The sequence below is a fragment of the Gymnodraco acuticeps genome, unplaced genomic scaffold (genome assembly GCF_902827175.1).
Source record: "Gymnodraco acuticeps unplaced genomic scaffold, fGymAcu1.1, whole genome shotgun sequence".
NCBI lineage: Eukaryota > Metazoa > Chordata > Actinopteri > Perciformes > Bathydraconidae > Gymnodraco > Gymnodraco acuticeps.
Genome location: NW_022990743.1, coordinates 329,571 through 338,501, shown reverse-complemented (window position 1 = coordinate 338,501; position 8,931 = coordinate 329,571). Strand labels below are relative to the sequence as shown.

Below are 8,931 nucleotides of genomic sequence, written 5' to 3'. Positions count from 1 at the left end.
GACTTCGCCTCGGCCATCTGAGTGTGTGTGGTACTGTTTGTGGTTTGTTTTTAACTGTTTAATACAGTTAATTACTCAAAATATCAGAGTTCCTTATTTTTAAACTGAAACTTGCACTACTGTTCATAATAAAGAACAGCAAACCTGGAATCATGTATTTGGGATTTTTTTTTGCTTTTTCTTGTTGTACCGAACCCGTACCGAACCGTGACCCCCAAACCGAGGTACGAACCGAACCGTGACTTCTGTGAACCGTTACACCCATTTCAAACTATTTTTTTCAGAAACCCTCTGTCGTAAAGGTGATCGTTGCCATCAAATAGATTTTACATGTTTACTATTTCTCTGCTCGAACTATGGAATTGTTTTCACTTGTTACCAGAGTGAAATTATCCTCCCAGAAGGAAGACCAAAGGCAACAAAATGTGTGTGTCCGTGTGTGTGTGTTTGCATTAATTACGGAATAAAATGATGAGTCGAGTCGAAAACGAATTAATTTTGTCCAGCTCGCAATCACAAAATCAACTCTTCATGAACTAAGAAAAACAGCTTTGTTTTGCTTTGATAAGTCAAGGATGATGAAAGTACACCGTAAATCAGTTGAATGTAAGATTTTCTCAATCAATGTCAGTCATAATTTAAAACGGAAACAAGAAAGTCACCAAAGCTGCATGTATTAACCCCATACAATGACATTATGTTTAAGTAGCAGTTCACTAGCAGGAACCACACCAAAACAGTGTGACGTTTGTAGGTTTATTGCAGAAGTAACACATGAATGATATGAGGGGGGTGAAGAGATGTTCTGGTCTGGGAGGACGTGCTGTGGTCCGTGCAGTGGGAGACTCAGGGTGGGGGTTCCGTCTCCGGCATGATCTGCTTGGGCTGATTACGGGCCTGAGTTTCTTCCCGTTAAGTGGGTATGCATCATTAATAGGTTGTTAAATGTTAAGAAGCCCTGAGATGCTGTTTCTTGCAAGATGTTGCGCCCGGGAAACCTGGCTTAACAGGTGGCATCTAACGTTAGTTTACAGCTTATTGCAGTGCTGCCGCGCCACCCTCTCGTCTCCAACACGGGAGAATTACACATAAACATGCAGCGGGGTGTCACAGTGTTGTCGCCAAGTTTAATGTAAAGTTTCACAGCTTTCTTACAGCGGAATGAAATAATGGAGACAAGCAGGATATAAATAAGGGTGGCCGTGGTTAGAGACAGGGTTTTAGGCTTGGCCATGCTCCTGAACCTATTTTATTTTTATTTTTTTATTTTTTTATTTATCCTTTATTTATCCAGGAATGTCCCATTGAGATACAAGATATCTTCTTCCAGGGAGTCCTGACCAACACGGCACACAACAAGTTTCAACATAAAACAAGGGCATTAAACAAAAAACATACAATTCAAATATAAATACAGAAGGCCATTTGTGCAGTGGCAAGAAGCATAATCACATCAGCAATAGCATCAGGTAAAACAGTTACATGTTTCATGAAGGGCTAATCGTAGCATACCTTTAAAAGCATTTACAGTAGGAAGTGCCTCTAGACAAAGTTTTACTTGCAGCGTATTCCATAAAAAGGGAGCATAGTGGGAGAATGCAGCTTTACCAAGCTCTACCTATGTTAACAAGTTAACTTAATTTCTCTGTGGATTTACTTAACCTGCACTCAGAGGAATTTTGAGTGGTTGTGTCATAAAGGTCGTTGGGAGGCATGATAATTACTTATTAGGGCGGAAACACATGTCATTCGGGACGTAAAGTAGCAGATAACTGGAAAGAGAGCAAACCTAGCTCTAGAGATGTCAGGTTAGGTAGTACTGTCTCTGAGCCTGTCACCTTGGAGAAGGGAGTTCCACAGGGCTCCATTTTGGGGCCCTTGCTCTTTTTATTATATGTAAACAATATTTGTAATCAGATGCAATTTTCTACCTATCATATGTATGCTGATGACACTATTGTATACTCATGTGCTCCTTCTCTGGATATGGCCGTTTCCAATTTAAAATCAGATGTTATCACGCTGCAGCATGCACTTCTTGATTCCAAACTGCTATTGAATAGTAAACCAAAGCCATGCTTTTTGCCAGTCAGCGTCCTCTTGCCTCTCCATTGACACCCTTGATGGCGTCTCCGTTTAGTTTGTCGACACATACAAATATCAGGGCTTTTGGTTGGACAGAAATCGAAACTTTAAACACCACATTGAAGTTCTAACTATGACATTGAAATTCACTCTTGGCTTCCTTTTCAGACTTAAATGTTGTTTTTCAACTTCTTCCTGTAAAAGGTTGGTGTCTGGCTTATTCCTGTCCCAGCTTGACTACGGTGATACAATTTATAGGTTTGCCTGTCCCACTGTGTTGGCCAAACTTGACCCACTCTACCATGCTGCACTGCGATATATGTCAAATGCACCCTATAGGACTCATCATTGCAAACAGTATAGCCTAACTGGATGGTCCTCACTTACTATGCATAGGATGCAGCATTGGTTTTTATTAATGTATAAAGCCATTTTAGGTAAACTTCCATTGTATATATGTGACAGATGTGCTCCAGTTTGTGACTCTAACAACCTCAGATCCAGTGCCTGGATACGGTTCAAGGTTCCTGCCGTGCGGACTGAGGCTGGAAAAAGGAATCTTTTATTATGGTCCTTGGTCTTGGAATGACCTTCAATCAAGCCTCAAACTGATGGCACTTGTCCCTATGTCCCTAATTTACACACGGCATCTATTGCACGTCTGTCCGTCCTGGGAGAGGGATCCCTCCTCTGTTGCTCTCCCTGAGGTTTCTCCCATTTTTCCCTTTAAACTGTGGGTTTTCTTCGGAAGTTTTTCCTTGTACGATGTGAGGGTCTAAGGACAGAGGGTGTCGTATTGTCATACTGATATTTTGTACAAACTGTAAAGTCCACTGAGACAAATGTAACATTTGTGATATTGGGCTATATAAATAAACATTGATTGATTGATTGATAGCCTGTTTTAAATTGAAGTTGTCTGAGGTCCTTACCACCAGCTGCTCTTGCAGTAATAAGTAGTGTACCTTTCTTACTGTCCCAAATGTGCACAATGTAGTGACTGCTTTTCGTCTTTTTGTTTAATTAGTTGTGTTCTCTGTATTTTATGTCTGTGTTATGTGTAATAATGTGTAACGTTGCTGCCTTCATGGCCAGGTCAGCATTGTAAATGAGATTGTATCTCAATGCTTTTTATCTGGTTAAATAAGTTAGTTTATCCAGAATCTGAAATTACCTAACTAGCGGACAGCTAGCTAGTTAGCTAGCTTGCTATTTTTGCTACTATATGCTATCATGCTACATTGGTTACATAAACTGAACCAAACAAAGTTGTAACTCACCTGGCAATACTAATTTATTTTCCTAAGCTTTGACAACTGTGTGTGGAAGTTGTTGTCTGTTTAGTTAAAATGGTAGGAGGCCCACTACATTGGTCTCAATTGCAACGGTACACAAAGGTACTCCAATGAAACTTGTAACTATGACATGAGGATTTGAGTAGGCATACACAGTATGCTTGGCATTCAAGAACTTTAGTTGTGTGTCACGAACGAGCTGAGAACCAAAATGCAACACACGGGAGACAGTTAAGTTTGAGTCCAGTTTTGGATAGTCTGCCGTGGTTTCGTTCCCCTCTGAAGTGCTGTTTGACGCTTTGGGGTAACCTTGGCGCACTGCCACTCCAACATCCAATCCCAGAGCTTGAAGATTAATCAATGGGTTTTTCAGGCAAAGGGACTGTAGTCCCAAACGATAGTTGAGGATTATGGGTAGTGTAGTGTCTTCGGCCATCCTAAACTCCGAAATGTTTTTCGGATTTCATATTGCATTAACACCATATCCCAACGTGCATTGCGGCTAAAACATCCAATCAGCGAGCTTAAACCATAGCTGAGGATCTTGGGTAATCAGTTCAGTGGGTGTGTATCGCAATGATGCTCGAAATGTCCCATATAGGCCTATGTCTGTTTCCGGTTATTTTATTTTGAAATTCAGTTCCTGACGGACGCCAAAAAAGCCAGAGATTATAGAATTAAACAAATAAATAACAAGGATAATTGTGTGTTATTGTTGAGTAAATAACAATGTTTTATTTAGAAAAGAATAACCAATTAGAAAGAAAAAAACATTTTAAAAATACAGATTTCAGTATTTTGAGGCTCTGAGCCCCATTTATTTTCCTCGCGGACGGCAAAAAAAGTCCGACATTATACGATTTAAAATAAAAACAATAATTGTGGCTTGATATTGAGTAAGGAGATGTTTTTATCAACCCCACAGCTTCCGGTCTTCCAAGACCCGACCGGACAAAAAGACGTGTTGCAGGCACGAAACACACTACCAATAGAAATACATTGCTTTTAAAATCGTTCTGTGTGCCACGAAAAAAAAAGGGGAAAACCGTGATGGTGAACACGAATCAATAGATTAAATGTCGTGACTATAACACGAAAATGCCATGAGAACATAATACAAAATACAAAAACTCTATATGACGACATTTCCAATAATTTAACTTGCACTGAAAAATGTATGACATTTATTTTAGCAAAGGCCTATAGTGTAGCGACACAGAGCAGCTAGCATGTCTGTAAATACTTGTTCTTGCTCATTTAACTTAACAAAACAGCTCACAGAGGTCACATGTGAACATCTCTACTTGTGTTACTGTGCAAAATACCAATTTTCAAGGCCCTATAGTCCCTTTAACTCACAGATGAAAATAGTGCTGAGAAATATACATGAATATCCAGACCAGCTGTCTTTTCTCACTAATAGCAATATCGAGAGGAAGAGTTGGCTCCTTATTAAATACATATGAGATATTTTAGAGCTGTGAAAGTCAAAAATAATTTTTTGTTGATGAAATAAGAATAAGTACTTTTCACAAGACAAGAGATTGTATGCGAAACATTTTTGTCCTTTCTCTGTTTTTCATCAATCCATCCTAAAAGCAACTTCATATCTCAACAGAGATATGAGACTGTAGGTGTTGTCAGTGTCATCAGTGGGCTTTATTTCATGTAGGTTTGGAGACTGCACCAAGGTTGCACATGAGTCAAAGGTGTTCTAACAGGAAGAAACTGACGTCATTGATTTGAACTGAATGCCATTTTACTTTCAAAAACAGTCAAGGACATCTATTGACGAGGAATGAATGAATAAGATGAGCAATAAATAACTAAAGGACAAGAAAGCATCCTTTAGTCGAATGTATTTTTTCTTCTTGAAAAATCAAGGGCTTTGAATTCAACTATGAAGTTGTGGTGTCAGAGACGCCCCTGAAGATTCACTGCTATTGTAGACCATCAGATATCTATTCAAATCTCCAGTATTTCCTGGAATGCAGATACATTTTCAATTCCTGCAACTCTTTTCACAGCTTGGAAAAGAAACAGGATGGAAATAAAAGGAAAAGAGAAAATATGACCCCGCATGTAAAAGAGGTGTGTATTTACAGTCAAACACTGTTTGCCAAGAGAACATATTCAAATGTTCAGTACACAGAGAGGGGCAGAGAAAAAGGAAGTCTGTGACGCTTAACCTTATGATGTGCATTCATTATTTTGGTCAACGCAGGCAACTTTCACTTCACATAATAGTCAGAGGATTAGCTGCTTCTGTGTTGTTTGTGTACCCGGGTGAAGTTGACCCGGGTGCATGTTTACAGTGTACATTTGAGACGATTAACAGAAAACAATCATTCTGCAATTCTAGGCTTCTAAAAGTCATATAATAAAACAATGTGAGAAGGGAAAATATTGCTTGCCTGACCTGCTCACAACCTGCTGCAATCTGCAAAAGTGCAACATCATGACTACATATTTTATATTGGCAGCATTTTTCAGTATCATTGTAACGAGCAGTTAACACTCTATATTAGACTGGATGCCTAAGTGTTTTTAGTCAAAAAGAATAAGATGAGGAAGTATGCAGTTATTTATTTATATTGCACATGTTCTCCAGTTTTACAGCTTGGACTTCTTCAGGGTCTTGTCCAGCGGAGCTCTTTCTGTTTCTGGGATGATCTTTGTCCACAGGTTCAGAAATCTCTGGTTGGAAGCCAGCTTCTGGAGGAGGATCTGTCCGTGGTGCCTGTGGAGGAAGAAGTTATTTGTTAAGCACAAAGTTCAGATAAATACAATTGAAATGGTGAAAACAATCAACACAAAACAAGAGGAGCACATTACAAGATTAAGCAAAGTTCTACACTAAATCCATATAACTTGACAACGTACCTCACGTCTGGTGCAGCATCCACACACATTTTGGAGACGGCTCTTAGGAAGTGTTCGGTGAAGCTCGTTCCTGCTGCCAAGACGCAAGCTGCTCCAAATCTGTCGACCTAGAGGTGCAGGTGTTGGGCCATGCTCCCTCTTACTGCGACACACCGGTGACTGAGGAGGGACAAATACAGGGTGATATGAGACAAACTGTCTCTTACTGTTTCATTTCATTTAGTCTGATAACTCCTGCTGCTAAAGTGAATGCAGCCTCCACTTACTTCAGTCCCGTGTTCAACAGAGTGCTCACTGTCCGCCCATGGCTGCAGTTCTCCACCATGGCGCCCAGTGCAAGATTGGCCTGCTACTGAACAAAGTTGCTGGCGGTCTGCGCTAGTTTGAGCAGCAGAGCTCGGCCTGTGGCTTCGACCTCCGAGTCCATTGCCTTTTTGAGGTTCACATACAGCTCGGCTAACGTGGTCATAGCCTCACAGGCCACTGCTGAGCGTAGGTTATTTACCTATGATAAAAAATGACTGTCATCACTCAAGTCTGTAGGGACATTTTGGCTAATGATAACAGCGTGAGACAAAGAGATCTGAACAAAGATACAAAAGGGAAGTGTGTAAAATACCTCGTCAAATAGAGCCAGACACTCTTCATGGCGTTTTGTCTTGAGAGTCTGGGAGTGGTGTTGTGCCAGAGCTTGCAATATTTTCAAGCTTTGCACTTTCTTCTCCCCGTGAGTTTACATGACAAAAATGATGGTCAGTAATAAAATAAATATAAAAAGTCACTTGCAGTTAAACCTGCTACTGTAAACATTGCTAACTTTAAATGTAAAGTCTAATTAAGAAACATTTTACGCTCTTCTAAGAGGTTGCATCAATGTAATGTCAAACAAATTATTTGCAACATGAAAAATATGTATTCTCTGATCTGGTACAACAGATCTTTATTGCTTACCAGCCTTCAGAGGCTTTCCATCGGATTGGTCAATGGCTGCAGCTCAACCTGTTCAACTTGTTTATCATTTGTCGTCTGGAGGCTGCAGTCCCGGGCAGCCTTCTCTCCTACTAACAGCAGATTACTCTGTCAAAGCACTGCACTCACCCAGTGATGAATCAGTTATCATTAGAACATGTTATTAATCATATGTTAAATGGTGTCGTGTCTAAAGATCAAGCTTTCGGGTGTTTTATATGTGGGTGACCTGCTGTGTGCTGAATTAAAGATTGTCAGGTTACACAAGGAACTGAAGGGAATTGTTTGAATCCAAAGAGAAAAATCAAGTGTTCACAAAAACCTCCAAGACCCCTCTGAATAAAGGTCAGAGCTTGTACTAAAGCTGTTCAGGATGTGTGATAAACGTACCTGCTATGGCTTTTGCAGGTTGCAGCAACATCACAAGTCGAGATACCCTCCTCTTGGTTCTGGGAACTGTTGGAGGGGTCGGGTCCAGAGGCGTCATCGCAGGGCTCACTTTGGGGGAACATCTTTAATGTGTTACCCAACAACGTCCAAAACACATCCTTAGTGTTGCAGCCAGGCAAAACGTTCCACCTTTGTTAACATATCACATTAAAGGAACGTTTTATAAAAAAACGTTCTGTTATCTCAGGCCTCAATAACATCCTCAAAACATCCTCTGAATGTTGCAGTTAAAACGTTATGTCTTAGTTAACCTTAAAACTTATAGGAACATTATTTGAAAAAATAAACATCCTAAAAAGGTTCTTTGAACATCAGATTAAAACGTTTCTTTAAAACCTTATTAGAACCAAGGTAACGTTAGCCAAAGTTGTGAGAACGTTCCCCGCTAGCTGGGTGATCGAGAGAGAGTCTGATGTGTCGGGGGAGGTCAGCGGTGTGGGGGAGTGAGATACTGAAGGGGAGGGGGATGTGGAGGTGGGAGACTGAAGCTGTTGGGAGGTGTCATGGGGGATGGTGTCAGGACTGAACTCTTTGTTTTCAAATCTGCAGTAGAACTGATTCATATCGTTTGCAAGGCGTCGGTCGTTCATGGAGAGAGAGGCTTTTGGCTTGTAGTTTGTGATCTGTCTTAAGGCCGCTACACACCCACCTGAGACCAGAGAATGCGTACCGAAGGCGCCCCGACTTTTACCTCTGCTACGTCGCCTGCGTCGGCTACGCCGCCCGCCTACGAACACACCGCAAAGACTTCAGTCGACGAGTGGCAATAACTGCCCTTACCAGCAGGCAGCGGTAGTGTGTATTCGTCATTCAAAAGAGGCAACAGCCAATCAGAGTGATTTCTTTGGCCGACTTTCTTTGGCCGCGGGAGGTGTGAAAATGTGCCAGCAACGACGGTGCAGGACACACCAACCTGAGTAGGGTGCCGCGAATGCCCGACTGCCTCTGACGGCCTCTGACTCCCAAAATCGGGTAGGTGTGTCAGGGCCTTTAGACCACACCAAACAGAAGCAGAGTCGTTTGCTGAGAGCTGATGTTGGAGTTTCTCAGAGTATTGTTGTTTAGCATCTCTCACCGCCTTGCCAAAGACGTACTTCGACTCTCTAAAACGTGCCTTATCGCCTTTTCTAGATGACTCCTTCTTTTGCAATCTTAGCTGTTTCAGTTTTGGTGTGAACCAGGGCTTGTTGTTGTTGAAACTCACCCTGGTGCGCGTTGGTACGCAGCTGTCCTCGCAGAAGTTGATGTA

The 8,931-nt window shown here is 41.3% G+C and overlaps 1 long non-coding RNA gene across 2 annotated transcripts; it reads right to left on the bottom strand.

The window, feature by feature from the left end:
* Positions 1-4,490: 4,490 nt before the first annotated feature.
* LOC117556605 lies at positions 4,491-7,843 on the bottom strand. Of its 2 annotated transcripts, XR_004570601.1 has the most exons (5): positions 7,623-7,843; positions 6,883-7,324; positions 6,530-6,768; positions 6,264-6,422; positions 4,491-6,120 (listed from the first exon to the last, which is right to left on the bottom strand). It is a non-coding gene; the product is annotated as an uncharacterized LOC117556605 (long non-coding RNA). The 2 variants fall into 2 exon arrangements; XR_004570600.1 differs by having other exon boundaries at positions 6,883-7,843.
* Positions 7,844-8,931: the final 1,088 nt, after the last annotated feature.